Here is a 20,475-nt window from a genome sequence, read left to right on the forward strand (position 1 = left end):
CGTAAGGAATGATGCTGTAACAAAATTAATATAAACCATTCCTCCACAATGTGTTCCAGCCATTCAAATCCATTCTTTCCATGCAATCTCTCTGTAAAACAAATGTATTTGAGTTGGAAGGTAAAGTAAGGGAAAGATTCTCAGTAATCCAACGTCAACACAGAGAATGATGCCAGATTCACAGCCACTGGTGCTGCCTCTTAGAAGATGATGTGCAAAGCGAAACACAAGTTGTCTTTGCTCAGGAAACAACTGGTTGATGCTTCACTTCTCAAGCAGGTCATTGTCTGTTTTATGGTTTAGTGGAACAAAAACTGTGGGAAGATGGGGATAGACTGCTGATGCTAGTCCATGCTAGCAGATGATCTCTCTTCCCAGCAATAATTTTGCTTCCCATTATGTCAATTTTCTATGTACAAAGAACTTTTTCAAAAGGGATCTATGATACTTAAATGTCACTCAGCTGAGAGTGATTTCTCCCTGAGCACAGATTTGCCTTCCTCTATCAAGATGATGATTCATAACCAAATTTATTGTCTCACTGTAGTTCTTTGATCAAACTACACTTTCGGACAAAAAACTTGTTTTCACTCATCACAGTTAAAAAACACTGAAAACTTCCATAAAAGTTAGTTTCCAAAATAGAAAAGAAGGCTTGTGTCAGGAGCAGAGTTGTTATAAATCCAGATGGACTGCATGAAAGATGAATGCTTTTTGAGGAGCAATAAAAAAGAACAAATGTAGCAATGTGCCCCCCTGTTGACGGAGTGGCAAAACTATCCTTTGTCCGCTAAAAAAGGAAAGAAGCCCAGAAGTTTCTCTCCTCGATTAGGTGAAAATCCAGCTCATAGGACCTTGGAAACTTCACCTCAAACTTAAGGATAGCTAACTGGACAGAAGCCAAAAAGTCCCGCCTGGGCAATTTATTAGAAAAAGAAGAGAACAAAGAAACTAATGGCTTTTGTGAGGTGTTTTACTGGGAGCAAGATCTCTTGCACTTGGCTTGTTTTTTTCTGTTTGTTATTTTGCCTGTTACTAAACCTTTTTTCCCCAACACTGCAACAGAAGCCATCCTGCTGATTTTTATGCCTCCAAAGGCATAAAAAGCTGAGCTATCTTGGGTGTGATGTAGACCTCCAAGAGCTTATGAGACCTGGCTCAAGGAGGATCCTATAACAAACAAATCTCTACAGCAAAATTGGTTTTCCTAGGTTTTTTTATACCGCTCTTGTTTACAACTGCAGACCTTGGAGTCCTGATCAGTGTTAAAGAATCCTAATCATTCTGCTCTGTAACTGCCAAGGAACATATTAATTAGGATTACATCTGCACATATAAAGAAAATGTCATCTTTCTGTTAGCTCAGTATTCCCTGTTCTTTGAGAACTTGACCATAAACAATTATTCTCAACAATTATTATGTGGAATCTGAATGATAAATGTATCCTGGAGTCCTGCTGTGAGACAGGAACATTTTAAATGGGAACTCTCCACTGGAAACCTTCATTTCCAAAGTAAGGACTGCATCCTGTGAATAAGTGTTTCGATGGAACCTGCCTTAATACTCATGTCAAAAGGCCTTGAAGACACATATTCATTTTAACTTGTGAAAAATTTCCTGCATCCCAGCTGTGAAACAGGTTAAACTGAAAGCTGTTCCTGCAGTATAAGCACAAGTACCTGTAATACTAAGATTTAGTGAGTTGCCTTTATCTGTACTCTGGATTTCCTGCAAATTCTAATGTTTTTCTACGGCCTGTTTCAGCTGTGGAGGCAAAAGAGATTATGTGATGGACTGTAAGAATCAGGTTTTGCTCCAAGTTTAATTGTCTTATAATTCTTCAAATATGGAAGAAACCCATGAGAATTAATCATGTTATTCCTAGAATGACAAGTTTGGGATTGAAGCAGTTCTTCTACAACATATAAGGCCAAGGGTTCCTCTGTGCTGTACATACTGTGACCAGAAGCCTGCTGTGAAATCACAAGGCTCACTGCATTTCTGCATGGTCTTGGAAGGTTTTAAGTCTTTCCCTGTTTTGATCACTCAGAACCTTGGGGGATTTGGCTTTTATTATTCCTGGTTCATATACATGTTTTCCAAAGCACGATAGAAATTGTGTGTAATCGCCTGGAAATGGATATTTCACATTCAGCTGCAACTTGGAGTTATATTTTAAGAGTGGATTTTAAATATTATTTTTATTGAGACCAGGCTACTGCTGTGCATTTTAAAGTTAATGTGTTTTCTCAGCATGGAAGGCACATAATCGATTTGTACATTTGAGAGGATCTCACAAGAGGCCAAAATTGCCTGGCCAACCATTTACCCTGTGAAGGGCTCATGGTGCTGTTCAACTATTCAAATGAAAACAAACAGTAGGAAAATGCCTTCAGCAGGAAATTGCTGTGGCACTAGAAGGGCCTATTGTCTCAGAGTGTGAGGTGGGCATGTGTAGGAGTGCATTGCCTTCCACTCATTTTTTTCTTGTAACATGGGAATAAATTGACCCTTGATAACATTTAACATGTGGTTCTAGGAACCGTGAAGTTGAGAGCATTGCCACTGAATAATGAGCTTGATTAATTCATTACAATGACAGTCAGGCATTCAGAAAAATGACTTTTCAATCCATCTGGAACAAGTTAGAGAATAAGAATAAAGAAGTAATATGAGGATCTTTTAAGGTCTTTGAGCAAAGACAGGCCTAGAACTACCTGCCAGGTCACCAAATGCAAATATAGGCATCACATAACATAATTCCTTCCCTTGCATAAAGTATGTTTCAAAATTTTGTGCTTAACCCATCCTCTCTTTCAGACTTGTAATTCTGTATGCTCAATATCTTTGCTAGTAAGTGTGTTGAGAAAATATGACTTGTGTAGAGAACTTGTATTTTGCTCTTTTTTTTAAATGGCCAGTAGATATCAGAATGTTTTATGCCAAAATAAAGGAAGTTTTTCTCAGTGATGATAACCAGCAATGAAACAAATTGCTTTGAGAGACTCTGAAATCTTTGGGTTTGGAGATACTCAAAGCTGAAGTGGACAAGGCCCCAGGCAATTTATCTAACCTTGAAATTAGAGCCAGCCTCAAATTTGGTGCTGCTCTGGTCTGTGGGTTTGACTGGATGATGAGATGATCCCATGTGTCCCTTTCAAGCTGAATTATTACAAGATTTTCAATATTAATAAATCTAGGAGATTACAGTATGAATCCTTCTGAGAAGGCAGCACTTTTTCTTTCCAAATGCTGTTATTTAACAGACTGACTTCAACTGAGATACAATGAGACACACAAGTGTATGAAAAACCTACAATCAAAATCTGTATTAAAAACAGGTACATAGATATTTTTGGCAAGATACTTTTTGTAGGCTGCTTTATTACTTTAGTTTCTTATTGTAACTAAAATTATTGATATGAAGTTGATGAGAAATCTGGAAAATTTAAACTAAATTAAATGAAGGCAGACTTTCTGAATTTTTGTTAAACAATAGAATAATAAGTAAGTTGTGAAACAATATAATAATAAGCATTACATTACAGTACATAAGCAATAACATTATTCAGTGACAGCATGGTGACTAAGCTTGGAAAAGGACAGCAAGAGCAGACAAACTGAGGCTGAGCTGCACACTCCCAGAAATGTTACTGGTGCCATTTGTTATTGCTCATTTCCTGCTGCATCCAGCAGCTGCAGATCATATCTGAAAGCTTAAAAGCTGGGAAAGGGCCAGATGGGCAAGGCTGAGATGTAATCAAAAGAGAAAATGAAATGCAGATTTAGAATATCTCAGAATTCCATGATGATCCTGTAGTTTTACCATAACTATCAAGGCAATATTTTTAAAGACAGCATGCTAAGCCAAACAGCACTCACAAAATTTTAAACTTATACATGGTGGGCTCTCTTTTTGTCAGATGGGAACCTATATTCAATTAAAATTAAATAAATATTAAAGGATATTTACTGTTAGTTAGTAGACTCTTCTTCTCCAGATCTAGTGCTTATTACCAGCCCAATTCAATATTTAGCAACAGCAGAAGAACAAATCTTTCTGTTGATCCCATAGTGGACTTTCCTCTCCCCAGCCCAGTGATGGATATTTCCAATCAACATTTACTGCTGAATACACTGTCCTGTACTGTCACATGCCTTCCCCTTTCCCTTCCCCTCTCAATACTGTGTCAACATTTGGGATGAGCCCAAATCCCAGTGTGTGATCTGACCTTCTGACATTGCAGCCCACTGAGCTACCAGCCTGGCCCTGCTTCCTGCTCCACAGAGGGAGCACAAACAGCACTCTCAAGGACCAGCTTCTGCCCAGCTATTATTTTTATGTCTGTTGCTGCTTATCCATTTTAATGTATTATAAAAATCTTGCACGGATTCTTGGTTGCCTTCCCAAAATCTGTATTTCGATCTGTGGATCTGCATTTATGTGGGAATAGGAATTATGTCTTTTGGAATTTTCAACTGTTGAAATTGTGAAAAATGAGGGGGAAGAATAAAAACTGCACTGAGAAGACAGTAGTAAATATGAAATTATGTTGGTCAGTGTTAAGCAGGACAAGAGCATTCTGAAAACAGACTATGTTTTTTGTTTAAAGTGATGTAATAAGATATATTCAGTATATTTTATAATAAAATATTTAATTTAAACAACAGGGCAGTTTTTCAGGGGCATTAGTCTCTTTTTTCACTTAGCACAGACACATTTTGAAATATGCAAATTGCATGTTTTAATTTTCTGGGCCAAATAATGAGAGTCCCCAGAAATGGGACTGTCTTATGATTTGTAAAGCTGCAAACTGTGTTAGTTTAGCACAGTGGCACTATTGGAAACATCAAGTTCTTAGGGCATTCTAGATAAGATAGCTTCAACTTTTGCAGTTTCCTGTTTTCTCCTGATATTTTGAAAGGTAAAGAAAAAGTTACAATAATCTGCATTGCTCCACCCTTGCCTTGCAGGGAGGCTCCACCTCAAATATAATTTTGTTTGGGAGTAAGTTTGTTTACAGCTGCAAACAAGGAGAAAAACAAAAAAAGGTTCTTTTTTAACTCCTCAGAACGGCAGTTTCAGTAAAACACCTTCAGTGGTTTCCCAGCAGAGATCAAAGGAATGAAATCCCAGAGGGCTTGGACAGCAGGGTCTATTTTTAGTAGTGACACATCCACAGTTTCTCTGCTTTACTGGGGATATCAGAGGAAATTGCAAGTGCTGTAGAAGCTTATTCTGACGTCACAGGCTTTTGGGTGGGTTAAAAGGACAAATACTGAGCTTTTCACTTTGGATTCCTCTCTGTTAATTGCTGTTTATCAAGCAAAATGGTGGTTTTGTCTACCTCACCTTCATCAGCAATTACTTTTTTTCAAGTGTTGGGGAAATCTGTAATACATGAATAAATAAGTTTTATTTTTTCACTTGGTTTTAATGCATATATTAAAAATAGTTATTTGTTTTGTTTCAAATGCAAATACAAAATATCATTTTACTCCCACTTTTCAATAAATAATTACTAATTTGTTTCAAATGCAAATACAAAATATTTAAGTTTTCCCCACCTCATTTTACTCCCACTTTTCAATAAATAATTACTAAAAACAGAGTGGAGCTAGAGAAAGATGCTAAGAAAGGTATATCAGCAAGGAAAAAAAAAAAATCTTCTGATTTGGGCAGAAAATAGGCACAATGCTCTAATTGTCACTGAAAAAAATGCAGAAAAAAGTATTTTTGCTTGTGTGAAACAATTTAACATTTTTCAACTTGTATCAGCATTTTCCACTGCTGCAGAACAGTAAATACTCTGGATAAAACAGAGGTAAAGTATTCAATTTGCAGAAGCAGATGACCCTCTCCTCCTCTCTCAGCTGTGTGGCATGGGCAGCACTTGAGACTCATCTCTCACACTGCTTAAGAGTTCTAGCACTGGCTTTGCTCCATGCCTCCACCTCTCTCTCAGCAGGTCCTTTAGAGGAATCCTGCCTCTTTTCCCCTGGGTGGATTGTGCCAGTGTTGAAGAGTGCCTGTACAGGGCAGCACAGTCCAGGTACAGAAATATCCATCTCTTCAAAGTGCTGGTGATGCTGCCTCATGAGGAGCAGACTCAGAATGAGTGGGAACACCCCAGATTGGGAACCAAAGGGGCACTGCCCTTTGGTTATATAAATATATATTTCTATATATTTATAGAAATAAATATATTTAGTATTATCCTAAATTTGGCTTCAGTAGTTACCCAGAGAGCAAACCACTGTCTGCACAGGGAACAGGATCGTTCCTTAATGGACTTCAGACAGCAGATAATGATAATTTGAGGATGCTGACAAACAAAACTGCTGGGTTCTGCCCCAGTGGGTGATGTTCTAAATTGGCAGCCTCGTTGTCTTACAGCATGACCTTGCATCTGCAGCCTGGTGAGTCAGCTGGCAGCAGGATCACTGACTCTGGAATGTGGCAGAGGGGAAGGAAGGCAAAAATACCTTGGCACAGAAATGCATGCATGGGAAGCAACTGAGGGCAAAGCAGCACCTGGAAAAGGGCAGTAAATAGAGCTTAGTAGTGAGGAAAGACTACAGGAAACTGGGTACCAAGCACAGGAGAGCCAGGAAGGAATATCAAAGCATTTGCAAAGGGCCACAGGTACCCTGTGACAAACAAGGGCACCACCAGGCACACAGTGCTCGCTGCTCTGTGCAGGGACAACAGGAGCAATGTAGACACAGTATCTTTTTTTTTTTTTTTATCTGAGAAGTCACGTCAGCATTTGGTTTCCTTTTTCCTGATACTTTCCTGATGTTTCATGTAGCTTTGGAAAAACACCGGAAAAAAATTGTAAAAACAAATTTTATTTAGCTATAAAAATAAGCATTTTCCTAATTTATGCTATTCGGAGACTAAAGTACATCTCTAATAGTTTTGTATATGAAAAAAATTTAGGATCTGGCCATCACTGAAGAAAACACTGAGGCAGAGTCTGAGTTGGGACTATCAGTCCTTAGGAAGGACTTCACTCAAATTTATGTGAGAATCATACACAAAAGTAAATTCTGGTGCAAATATGATACAGAATTGTTACCCTGCAGTTTTACTGTCTCAGTGAATTGAATCAGAAACCTCAATTCAATATCTTTAAAATCAATTAAATCCCACCTTACTCCAAACATAAGTGCATAAACAAATCATATCCCATCTGGTCATAGGCATCCTTGAATATTTATTTAATGGCTCTCTAGCTGTGAGGACTGCAAAAATGCTTGAAAACCAAGTACACCCTGAGATCTGGCAGCTGGAAGTTTTAAGTCTTCCCCAAATAATGAAATTCAGCAAAATGATGAATTGCCAACCTGTTCTTGGATAGATTAATTACAGACTGCAACTGCCTGCACAGGGTGAAGTCCTGCACTAAGACAGTGGGAGCTTTGCTTTGCTTTCACCTACACAGCCTTTTTCAGTTCCTGTTCACATCGTGTGACAAAAAAAAAAATTTTTTCTATGTTCTGATTTTTTCCTGGTCACCATGAGAAGAGAGAAGCACTCAGTTTTATGCTTTTGTTTACTATTAATAAAAACAGAATGGATGAAAATGCCATTTTGTCTTTTAAAGTCTACCTAGTAACATCTTTTGGATTATGAGTCAAAACTGTCTAGACAAATGTAAAATATTCCTTCTGCTCCTCCCCAAATTCAAAATGAGACAGTTTCAGAGAGGCCAATTCTAATACAAATTAAGAAAATGCAAAATCCACAACGTTATATCTGCAGTTGCCTGCCCTGTACTTCCTTTTGGAAAGGCAGATTTTAAAGTACACTCAATTTGCATATAAGGAATCATGACCTAAGGTTTTTTAAAATTTAAAATATTTTATTAAAATTAAGCCCCAAACCAAATCTGCTTAGGCTGTGGACATTTAATGATATAAATCTTTCAACTTGTCTGTACTTTTGCAGGCAAATTTTTAAAAGAATAGAGCTAGATGGATTAAAAGCTTGGAAATTTTGCTAATCCCATTTAGGGTTGGAAGTCCAGACTTTAGGTTCAGCAGGTCAGAATGGGACTGTTCACTCAATTCTGTTACTACTTTACTATGTCCCTGTTAGGATAAGTTAACGTTTGTGTGCTTCTCTTTGCACCACCTTTCATATGGGTCTAATTATTGTGCAGAAGATTGATAATTTCAAGGAACAATATTGTCCAAAATATAATTCATGGAAGTTTCTAACAGTTTGATGTTTCTCACTAAGACTTACCATGGTATAATATCACCAATATATGAAATATACACACTGAAATATCTAAAATTTCACAGTGAAACCTTTTCTCATCCATCAATAACTTGGTTCAAAAGATGGATTCTGGCATCAATGCCTTTATTTGAGGAGAACAGGCTCTCTCACACTCTCAAATATGTATAAACATAGCATTATATGTCACCACATAGCTCATGGCAACAGCATATAAAGGTTTGTCTCTGATGAGATTTGCTCTTTGAGGACTCTATATATAAAAAGTTAGAGGAAAAAAGAAACCAGTGTAAAATTGTAGGGGTGTACTGGTTCTGCTGATAAAATATTGCTTCTGCTTGAAGGAGTGTGGATGAAATGCAAAGGATGAAAGGGCAAAGGATGAAGTGCAAAGGACAGGATAGAATCCTCACTGTGCCTGAAATGAAATGAGAGAGTAGTCAGTAGTAATTGCAATGAAAATTTGCTTTCTTTAGTTTATCTTGGTGTGCTTTCACAACGTGTGCATTGTTTACGCATTAAAGACAGAATATGAGAGAAAGTGCTTCACTCAGCCCAAGGCAGAACAAGAAGTGAAACTCAACTTTTCTGAATCAGCCACTACAAACCCATGCAACACACTTTGACTTTCTCATTAAATAAACAGCATATGGTCAACTCCACAGTGCTCCTTTGGGTTAAACTTCACTCAAGAACATCCAAGTTCACTCACACAAAATTTTATTAGTCAAAACTTTGCCTCAGCAAAGAAGTCTGCTCAGTCCACAATCAAGAGGTGCTTGGGGGAAAGCAAGAGATAAAGCTTCTCTTTGATAAGATGGCTTGGATATTCCTGAAATCATCGCTCCATCTTCCATCTATCGTCTCCATATCAGCACGTTACCAGCAGGAGCTTCTGCAGGGAAACCAGGCAAGTGTTTAACAGTTCACAGACTGCTGCACATCTGTTTTGGACAATAGGAACAGAGATTCTTGTACAGTTACTTCAACTCACACCCAAGGAAAAACTCCCAGTGTAAGAAAACTGCAACTATATTTTTGTACACTGTCCCTGACATCATTCACATTTATCTTATATTCCATGCAATTTCATGACGGCAGATTTGCCTAAATGTGAGAGGCATAAAGCACTTTGATTCTGCTTACTTTGATTCTGCTGGTGTCTACAGTTTTCTTGGCAGACACAGAAAGAGCTTAATGGGGTGGCCCTTGCTGGGGTGGGGCTGTCTGCAGTTGGGAAATGGGGTGCGTGTGCGTGTCAGACCAGCTTCAGGCTGGTGACCGAAACAAGCTCAGGGGACACGTGTGGCTGTGTTTTGCACTTCGTTTCCATTCCCCAGCCCAGCAGTGTCCCGGCTTCCCTGGAAGTGCAAGATGGCACTGCCCTCTAGTGCCGTGCGCCAGACCCGGCTCGGATGCAGAATTGTGTTTGGAAGCTTTAGGTGAAAAGATTTCGTTTCCTCTCCGCTGCTCTCTGCATTTTAGGATTCTGCAGAGTGATGTGATGACCTTTGGTCAGGCCCTGGGATCTGTTTGCTGCTTATATGGAGTAAAGTGAGAATGCAGCAATGAAAAACTCCAAAATCAGGCAAGAGGCATGAAAGGGACTATGCTAAAAAAGTGAGATAACATCAGAGGAGAGGGGTTGTTCAATGAGCCAGTAATCCCCAGGCAGGGTAGGGTTGTCTTTGCCTCCATGAAATAAAATCCCCAGAACTCTCAGGTGGCTTACAGATGGTTTCCCATGAAGGTTTTCCTGCGATCATATAAGAAAAAATTGTCAACATTCAAGACTAAGGCAATTTCTTGGTCAATATTTAGTCCCTCAACTCATAATGAAATAATTAGATTTAAAGTTTTGCTTTATGAGCTTCTGGATGCTGATAAAACACTTGGTGGGAAATGATTCTGAACCACAAATAAAAGGCTGCCAAAGGAAAAACACATTGGAGCTGCATGGGCTCTGAGTACAGTTAGGTAGGATGTGACTAAAATAACTTTGGCTGTCAGCACTGAGTATCTCATGTTTATTGATGGCTGTAATTGTTACTGCTGCAGTAGGCGGAAAGTTGAAACTAAAAAAAAAAAAAAAAAAAAAATTAATGCTGAAATAGTTTAAAAGTTGATCGAAAACTTACCAGAGTCCATGAGATCTTTGATTTGAATTTTGGGCCAGTACTTCAAACTGTGTAAAGAGAACTCAAGCATGGCTCAAAACTGGCATGAACAGTGTAGAGTTAAAAAATCTGCAGGAGAAGACTCATGAAAAAGTCTTTTCTGCATTTCTCTCATTTAAAACCATTACTTTTTTCTCCAGATAGAGATGCGCTCAGGAACTGGAAAGGTTAGGATAATTATTCACTCAATCTCAGCTATAATGTTCTTTTTAAAAGTATATTCTATAGGAAGGTGATAAACTGAATGTAAGCAGCGTGAGCATCATTCAACATCCACTGAAATCTTTAAGTGTTCTCTTTTTACCTCAGTAGTCATCTGACTAAGCCTTGAAGTCAAAATTATAAGTTTAAATTAAAATTGAAATTTTTTAAGGATTAGAAGTTATTTTGGTTTTTGTTTTCAAACATGACTCAAAGCAAAAATAAAACAAATTATATTTTCTCTCATATCTTCATTTTGGATCAAACCTATGAGTTCTTATTTATGCTTTCCTTTTTACTGAAGCAACTGAATAGTTACTTCATGATTCATCCCACTGAGATGAAGTAGTTTGATAAATTCTGTATTGCACCAAAATGTGATATTGTAAAACTGCTTTCATTTACTGACAGAGGATGAGCTGCTGCCAAATACAGTCACTTGTATATTCATAAGACATTTGTGACAATATCTCTTAGCATAATCAGTTTTCTATAATTTAGGTAGCTGTCTTCATTTCTCTGTTTGGTGAAAGTACACCATAAGAAGTAATACTTTTTGTAATTTTTTCCAGTTAATTGAATTATGTAGCTTGGAACTAGAGTAGAAATAATACTTCAGAGTTATTTCTAGGAGAGAACAGAGGAAAGCAACACATTGTCATAGTTCAAAGCAAATATTTTTCTATTTTTAGACACTCTACCTTGCAACATGCAAGAACCCTACAATAACATCTAGCCAAGTACACTTCAGCCCAACTTCACCATATAGCAAATAGAATGCTAAAAATGGTAAAATCCAAGACAAATTTGTAACATTTGTTTCTTGAATTTAATAAAAATACCATACAGGAGTGCTGCTGAGATCTGCAACAGCCCTCTGATGTTACAAGAAGCAGATTACAGATCAAATCTTTGTTTCCTTTTGCCCTGCTAACATTTTATGACCTTTATAAAACATCGGAACCAGGGGAATGTTGTCATTTTGCACTGTTTTGTGCAAGAAGAGCCCAGAATCAATCCTGTCTTGGATTTACCATTCAGCCTGCAAGTCATCCTCACTGCTGCAAAGATTGCAGGAGCTAATAATTTACCTCGGTGTTATCATCACAGAGTGATGTACCAATAAATGATCTTGAGCAAAGGCCTTCAAGCTTGGCTGCTCCCTCCCCTTTCTGGTCCCTCTCCCATCTCTGTGTATATTCAAATCATCATTCAGGCTCTTCTGATACAACATTTTCCAGCATCAGTGTCAGTTCCTGTCTTCCATCATCTGCCCCAGATGGATGAGCAATAACATCAGGTGGGAATGAGCTTTTTATTACTGGAATTCCTTGTGCAGTCCAGACCCATTCACTCAATAACTCAAACCAGGCATACAAATCTCTTGGCTGGGCAAATAATTCATCTTCTCTCAAGCTACCAAACACTGAAAAGAGCACCCAAAAACCTGGCCATTAGCTGGCTCTTTTATTTGCAATGTACATGAGGCCAAAGCAATAGCAAATGGAGTTATTTCCCACTGAAGAGAAACAATGTTTTTTCTAATTTGCAATCAAAACAGGCTTGACACACATTTAGTACAAGAATATTGCTTTCAAGTCAAACATTTTCCTATTGTTGCAACCACAGCAATGGAATAAGAAACTGAGTGACAGAAGTAGAAATCTTGGGAGCAGTTAATGATTGATCTGAAGCTGGTTTTGTTCTGTGACCTTCATGAGAGGTGTGATTCAAGAAGGGAGACTGCTGATGCATGTAGGAAACAGTCCCCTTCACAAATCAGACTTAGCTAAAATCAGCTTCTAGAAAATATTGAGTCAGACTAATTCACAAAGCTAAGGCTATTCCATCAAGGAAATAGAAAAAAATTTTGAATTCCTGAGTAGGCAGCACTACTCTACTGGTCCATCCTTTGTCTTTTTTGGAAAGACCAACATCTTTCTTCTACAGTAATTGATGTCATGTAAACTTGGCAACACAATGGTAACCCCAGAAACTGATCCAGAAGAACATAACCAGAAATGGATTCAGTTTGAGAAATCAATTAATCAAGACTTAACTACAAAAATGAAATTGCTGGTCTGAAGTGTAAAAAACAGCCAGAAGGATAATAATTGTTGATTGTAAGCTCAAGAAGTCTTACTGACCAAATATGCAAATACTTCCCTATCTGAACCTGAAAGAAAAGGGGCACATTGCAACAGCAGGATGAGTTTCCTTCAGATTGTATCAAAATGATGGATGGAAACGATTTGTGGCATGGGAAAGTTTGCTCTTGTCACAAGGGAAAGAGCTACTAAAAAAGCAGCCTTGGGTTGTCTCAGGGGTAAAGGTTTTCTTGACTGAGATTATTTATAGAGAATTAGTTTTTATGGTGGGCGTTTTATTATTTTCTTTTTCTCTTGAAAATTCCATCCGTTCCTCGTGATTCATTTCAGATGTTCCAGATGAATGAAGCATATCAAGGTGTCCTTTGTAGAAAAATTCCAGCAGCAACTCAGTAAACTCGCCGTCACTGTAAGTAAATCCAACAATCAGAAAATTACTAACATTTGTCAAAAATATTCTGTCTTTTCCCTGGAATAATACTGGAAAGAATACTAAAATACTGGAATAAATGGCGTACTTTGAAGGAAATCCTCCACATCCCAGAGTGCATGTACATGTTATGTATAGTGTAATGAATTTCTCTCCAGCTAGATGAGAACTCTCATGAGCAGTCTGCATATTTAAAATATTTTCTGAGCTGTATCTGCCAGGACGGGCACTTTGCTTGGGAAGCTGATTGCTGCTTTATTGTACTTGCAGAACAGACTCTTTGCCATGGCTGTGCTGTACCAGGGTTAGTGCACCACACTGTCTCCTATACTTGAGCAGCTCTATTATATTAGCTTGATTATGATCTGATTGCCCATTCTTTGGAACATTTATTCTTCTAAATTTCACATCAGTGGTTCTAAGGAAAATAGCACTTTTTCTTCCATTAAAATATCCCATGTTCATGCTTTCATTGATGGAAAAGGCTCTTTTAAATCAACCCTTAAAACCCTATCTAATGATGTCTTGACTAAATCCTAAGCCACTTTAGGATGATGATGATATGATTTAAAATTCAGATTAAAAAGAAAGATGCAGTCAAATACCATTAAAATTTCAGGACAGTGCTTAGAGGGCTAGATTGATAAATTATGTTTTTGTCTGTCTTCCAAACTGTTCTTCAGATCGTTCTGACTCTTCTCTGGACCTTTGATGTTCTCCTCCCCACAGAGACTGCTGGAGGTGGACCAGTGCATTATATCCCACAAAATGCCTTCTATCTCCAGCCTCACCTTGTCCCACATCCATTTTATGAATATAGAGAATTCTAAGGGTTTTCAGGAGGCATAAGAGCTGTGGGCAAAGTGTTTTCTGTGCACAGATAATATGGATGCAGCCCCTGTTACAGTGGGAATGAGGCAATATTGGGTTTCAAGTTATTTCTCAGCCAAGTCTACAAAGTGAGGATGAAATGATGACATACTCATGTCACAGAAAAGCTGTTCAGTTGTTCTTAGAATCTGTGCTGTGTATGAAGTGAAGTTTTGTTTGGCTTATTTACACCTATGAGTGTTGCTTCTACACAACCCCCCACCTCACTTTTGTGAGCAACTTGGACTTTATTTTATTTCATTTCTCTGTGGCATTCAGCACCAGACACAAAGGGAATTCTCCCTCTCTCCATTCCTGGTCAATTTTAATAATTTCTGTGGACCCTTGGCCACTATGCAGTAACAGTTGCTGTGTGTCATGAAACTGGACTGCACAGCACTGAGATGCTAAAATATAATTCTGATGACTACTTAAACAGCTAAATCACCCCCATAAAAAACAAAAGAAACCCCGAACAGAATAAACCTCCAACATTATGGTCTTTGAGACAATCCTAAAGCTGTTGTAAATCACCACTACCTGCTCTGACTCCCATGTAATCCTGACAATGTGAGACACCTGAGGCTGGTGCTCCTCATGCAGTAATGTGAAGAGTATTATGTTTTCACACAGCTTTTAAAAAGGGCAATTCTTATTTTGACTGTCCTTCTCCATTTTTAACAGGACAATGAGAAAGGAATTCCTTTCTTTTAAATAAAACATTTTCCTTCAATCCCTTCTTCTTGAAACAAAAGTAGGAATTGTAAAGGTAGTTTTAATTTCCACTCTTTTTTTTTTCTTGAGAGATAATTCTCTTTTTCAATGAAAATAGAAACAAGCAGTTGAAGATGGATCTGCACCCAGAGAAAATATAACTAGAAAGCAGTTTCTTCAAGGAGGAGTGATTCAGTAAATGACATTCATCTGTTTGAAGACACAGGATCTTTTAGCATAATTAGAATGGGCTCATTTTACAGCTGAGTACTTTGTGTCTCCACCCTCCCACCTTTGGGTATTGTATTTCACCGTGTTGTCCAAGGCTGCCTAGGAAACACTGAGGCCCAGTTTGAGACATTGCATGTCTCAGTCTTTCCCTTTTGAACCATGTGTAGTTCTGGATCATTGGAAAGGGCATGCTTTAGATAAGCAAAAATTATTTACTAATCAAATGGGCAAATCCTTGCTTAAGCAGTTAATGTTCTTCCTACGTTCTTCCTACTTCACATCCCCCCCCATGAATAATTTCTTGAATCAAATTCTAAATACTGAAGTCTGTAGTTCCTTGTAGAAAAATGCTGGTATGTTTTCTTCCAGAAATTAGTGGAAGTATGAGTTTGGTCTTTGTATATTGTATGTGAAGTGTCCCTTTGATGAGTTTTAGATTGCACAATACCATACAAGTGTGAATTCAGTAATTGTCTGCAACTGCAGACATGGCAATAACCTATTGGAGGTGGAAGAAATATCTTCTTGCAAGGAACAGTAAATTTGAATCTGCCCTAGAGGAAATGGAAGGGTCTACATGCTTAGCATTAAAGAAATTATTGCAGTGATTACGGACTTCTTAGTTATAGAACTCACAAAACATGGTGTATTTATTCCTGAATTTGCCTGTTAATTTTACTGTATTTAAGACCTTTTCATATGACAAGATGTTTGTAATGCAAGGGATGGGAAAGAGTGAACTGGTACAAATTGAAACACTCCCATGATTTTAAATAAACCAAGAAAGACTTATTTCAACTGAAAGTCTGATTAATTAACTCTAACTTTTTCCAGTTAGAGATTCCATCCAATTTTTTGAAATTATTTGCCCATCTAAATAGCTTGCAAAGAAAAAAATGACTGTCAATTAAAACAGTCCAACTGATTTTTCATTACATCTATTGTGAAACTGAACAGAAATGGCTGCCAGGGGATTTTAATCTGTTCTGATGAAGTTTAAACTTTTTAAATAGTATACAGCTATATGAGCAGGAGTTCAAAGAATCTACTTGGCTCATAGAAAGATTAATGTTTTGGTTTCCATTTTAATACCCTAAATCAAGGTTATTCAGTATCAAGAACTTTTTTTACAGTGGAAGTGTGTGGCTGTAGGACTTCACCACGGCCACACACAAATCTTGGAGTACAAGCTGGTCGGGGTGGATCCCTGATATCCAAAGACACTGGAGCTAAAGATATCAGAGTTTAAGTTCCTTTCTTCCAATATGAGTACAGACAGATATTCCAGTTTTTGATTCCTCACGTTTAATTAAATGCCATCTTTTGTTCCCTCAGATGGAGTCAGTATATGAACCAGAAAACCTATTCCAAATTTCAGTAATATGAAGCAGTAAATAACTACTAACTGTGCTGCAAAAAGATGTATTTCTAAAAGAGTAAAGAGTAAAATACTATTTCTGTGTCATAAGTAGCCTGGAAGCTATTCAGCTCTACTTCATTAATAACAATAATGATTTACTGTGTTAGAATCTGAAATGTTTTCAAATCTGCTCGCTGCCCCATGAAACTTCAAGATTAGGTCTGGCACAAACAAAAGGCTGCTGCTACAATGCACGAAGAAGTGCAGAAGCCCCAGCTGGTGAGCATTTCATTTATCAGCATTCACCAGTGAAAGGCCCTTTTTGTCTGCAGTACATTAGAGCAAGTAGGAAAAACTAATAGCTTTGACTTCAGGAGGCCAGACAGTCTGCAGACAAGCACTGTGCAGATCTCCAGACCGCCCTGCGAAGGCTCCTCGGCTCTTGCCCTCAACACTCCTATTATTCCCTGGCAATTGCTGCCAGTTGGCTTGGTAACCATGGACATATTTGAACAGCTGAATTCTTCCCTCAGTTACACTTGGCACTGCCACGGACTTCAGGGGAGCTACAGGGTGTAACTGAGGGCAGAACTTGGCTCTTGGCACCCACTACAAACCAGGTCAAGGCCACCAGTTGCATTTTTTACCGTTAGTACTTTAATCCATAGCACTAGTGAAAGGAGCCTAAAGCATGCACTTTATCACCTTGCCTGAGAAAGCCCTCGGTGTGGGCATCAGGAGATGGTGTGCACGAAGCTGTGTCCACGTGCCAGCCCGTTTCTGTGACAGAAGCCCATTCCTCATACCTGCATTGGGCTCAATGTCACTCACAGCTCAGCCAGCGTCTGGAGCCGCGCTTGAAACCCTGCTTTGTTTTAATCACATGTTTTTATTTCATGAAATAGACCTAAGTATCCTGAAACTAAAGGAGTGTTTTTTCATGCTGCTATAATTTGTGAAATAATGAGACATTTTGGTCTGTTAACTCCTCTTAAGTCTCACCACAATGTTATGCTTTGACTTCATTTGTGGTTGCAAAATATTTACTTTTCTCTTTAGCAGATTATATGAAGCTGTGTATTTTGTCTTGGGAGATATATACATATATTTATATAAATTTAATCTCAGTGGAAGCTGTTAGTAAAGCTATTTTTGTGCTCTGATCTGGTTTTGCATCCTCTTTGAAAATATTTACCAGGATAATGTGGATTTATTTGCTGATGCGATCTTTTCTCAAAAAAACCTAAGTGTTGACATACTAATAATGTGGATTTTTTTCACCGTGCAGGTCATATGTATTCAAATAACTCCTCACTTGTATGGGGAACAAATTCCCCAAACAATTATTTAGTAATATTAAACCTTCTCTCATTGGAGATTATAAATGGAAGGTGGTATTTTTAAAATGGCCAGAGGGAGTTAGGATGATAAGCCTTCTAAAAAGTCGGAATGAGTTTTTACTAGGTCAAACTCCAGAAAAAAGGAGGCAGTACTGTCTGCTTAGGATTTAAACAGCAGAACACCTGGGCTTACTTCCTTTCCTTTTCCATCAACATCCAGTCATCAAAAACCTGATCATCACTAACGTACCAACTGAGCTGCTACCCAAGTAGAATTCAGACAGTGGAGTTCCAATGCAAATCTGAACAGGTACAGCATTCAGGACACTTCTGATTTCTCATTTGAGCCAGCTGTAGTTACACTGCTGCTTATGCAATAAGACTGTGAAGTAATTAACAATTTAATTAAATGTTTGTAAGAGGTTATGATATCATTTGAGAAAACCAATTGTGCATTTAGTCATGATTCTCTGCCCTGACACCTCCAGTGACAATTCAAATCTGACTTCCTCTGTGTCTGGGAATGCCCCTTTACCCAGGTTTTCCATGGTAATTAGAGACCATCTCAGCCAGTTCCTGTCTCTCTTCATGCCCTATCAGCTCAGTGTCTTGATGTCTCCATCAGTGTCATTATCTTGGGGACTTCTCTGGTTTCCCTGCAGAGTCCCTGCATTTTCACAGGTAGCTTTTCCCATAGATTGTATTTTCCTTGCTTATACTGAAATGCAGTTTAATGTTCTCACCATAGTGAATGTTGCAGACTCCTGGCAGGATCTGAATTTTTCATGGCTTGTCAGTCTGTAGGTGATCTGCAATTCCCGTCACTTAGCTTAGATTTTCTTTCTGCCTGACCTGAAACCCTAGACTTAAGAAAAAGCAGGTTTTCAGAAGTCTGTAGGCACCTAAAGAAAGGCATCTTTTTTGCATTAAAAAGGGACTTAAAGAAATGAGATATCTAATTCCTATTGACTACCAATGGAAAAGTACTTACAATATTTAATAACTTCTAACAGTTTAATTAGCTGCTCCCAAGTGTTGTAAATTCCCTAAAACCACTTTTGGAGATAACAACCTTTCCTTTTAACTTGTGCATTTTTTTCCAATTGTGGAAGCAGAGAAAGGACCCAGAAATAAACATAAATTATACACTTTAAAGTCTCTCTGTATTGGAGAAGTAGGATAAAGGAGGGGTTTGTTGTACTTTCTTTTGTGGACTTGTGCTGTCTTTGAATTCCAATTCCAGCTATCAACAATCTGCAAATGGGAATCTTTATGCTAAATATCTTTATTAAGGAAGAGACTCCTTAAAAAGATAATCAATTCAAACTGGGCCCAAACTCTACTTTTTTGGGTGTTTTGGTTTGTTTTTTTCCCTGAGCACTTAGAGATAACATAAATGACTGACTTTTGTTTTCATTCTTATATGGTTTTATGGCAATATGGAAGGGAGGGAGAGGAAGGAGGAGTGAAAGGGAATTTTAGTTTATTTACGAGACACGTCTTGGAGAAAGGTGAATTTAGGAAACAACAGATGCATATGTCTTCCAAACGTCTCAGGGTTTTTTGAGTTTGTGAGGGAAAATGTGTTTTATTGTCTTTGATACCTACTACTTTCTCCTAGTGGAGTCCCAGGATTTCTGAGAGTTACTTTACACAGGAGCCAGAAAAGCTGGATTCAATGGGACAATCTGACTGTTCTTGCACCTCCAGATGACAAAAGTCAGTTTTGCTGAGAAACCTGAATCTGTGATTCTAAAGGAAAAACTAAAATCTACACTAATGAATTTGAATACAAGCACTGAGGTGATCCTACAGTAATCGCTTGCATTTTTATCAAAAGCTTTGGGGTCTAGCCAGGGGTGAAATCCTACACAGTAAAACATATCTAGAGAAAATATGCCCAAAAAACTCTGGGCTTAGTGAAGTGAAACACTACATGTTCATCCTGCTTTTCAAGGAGTTTAGCCAAGGTTTCCTAATCCCAGTGATCATTTTCTTGGATGCAAAGAACAGCAGATGCCTCCAAAACTTTTACCATGCAGTGCTTTGTCAGTGTACTCCAGAGGGCAGCATGGTAATACTGCTGAAAAGGTCTACCAACGCATACAACATTCCTCTGATTTTTCACATTAAAAATAAACCTTAAACTATTTACTAAGAATTTTACACAGAGAAACCATTAAATATATGAAAAATACATCGGGAGAAATTCTGTTTTGTCTTCTTAGGTAACTAAATAAAGGGATTTATTAGAATGTGAAGTTTAAATTAAAAATATTAAAATTATGTTAAATAAAAATGGCTTTCATTGTCTTTAAAAAGTGTTTATTTTTTGATGATTTTCATGCTCAGCCTCAATTTTGGATGAGAAAAATGTTAATATACTAACTGCAAGTATAATAAGTTCTCTATTTAGTGCTTTCTTCAAATAAATTCCATAATTTTTAATATCCAAGTAAGGTAATTTTTTAAAAAATCAAACTTCTTAAGAAGTTTTACTTCACAAAATGTTCACTGTGCTCTTGGTGCTTCTAGATACTACAGCCTAAGAAATTATTTGTTTTTATAATTTATATTTAAGATAGATCTTAACGGAAATAACAGTTATTTACAGGAGGGAAAAAACCTGCAAAGGGTCAGTTACAATATTTGACAAGATCATATTATTGGGTTAAATGTGTCTCCTTATCATGGTACTTAGTATGTTAATCTGGCAGGTAATTAAAAGTGTGTATGTGTATACCTGTAAGAAATATGCAGGTGCCAGAATGCTGAACAACTGAGAATCAATTGCC

Source organism: Passer montanus, unplaced genomic scaffold (assembly GCF_014805655.1).
Source record: "Passer montanus isolate IOZ18808 unplaced genomic scaffold, ASM1480565v1 scaffold35, whole genome shotgun sequence".
NCBI lineage: Eukaryota > Metazoa > Chordata > Aves > Passeriformes > Passeridae > Passer > Passer montanus.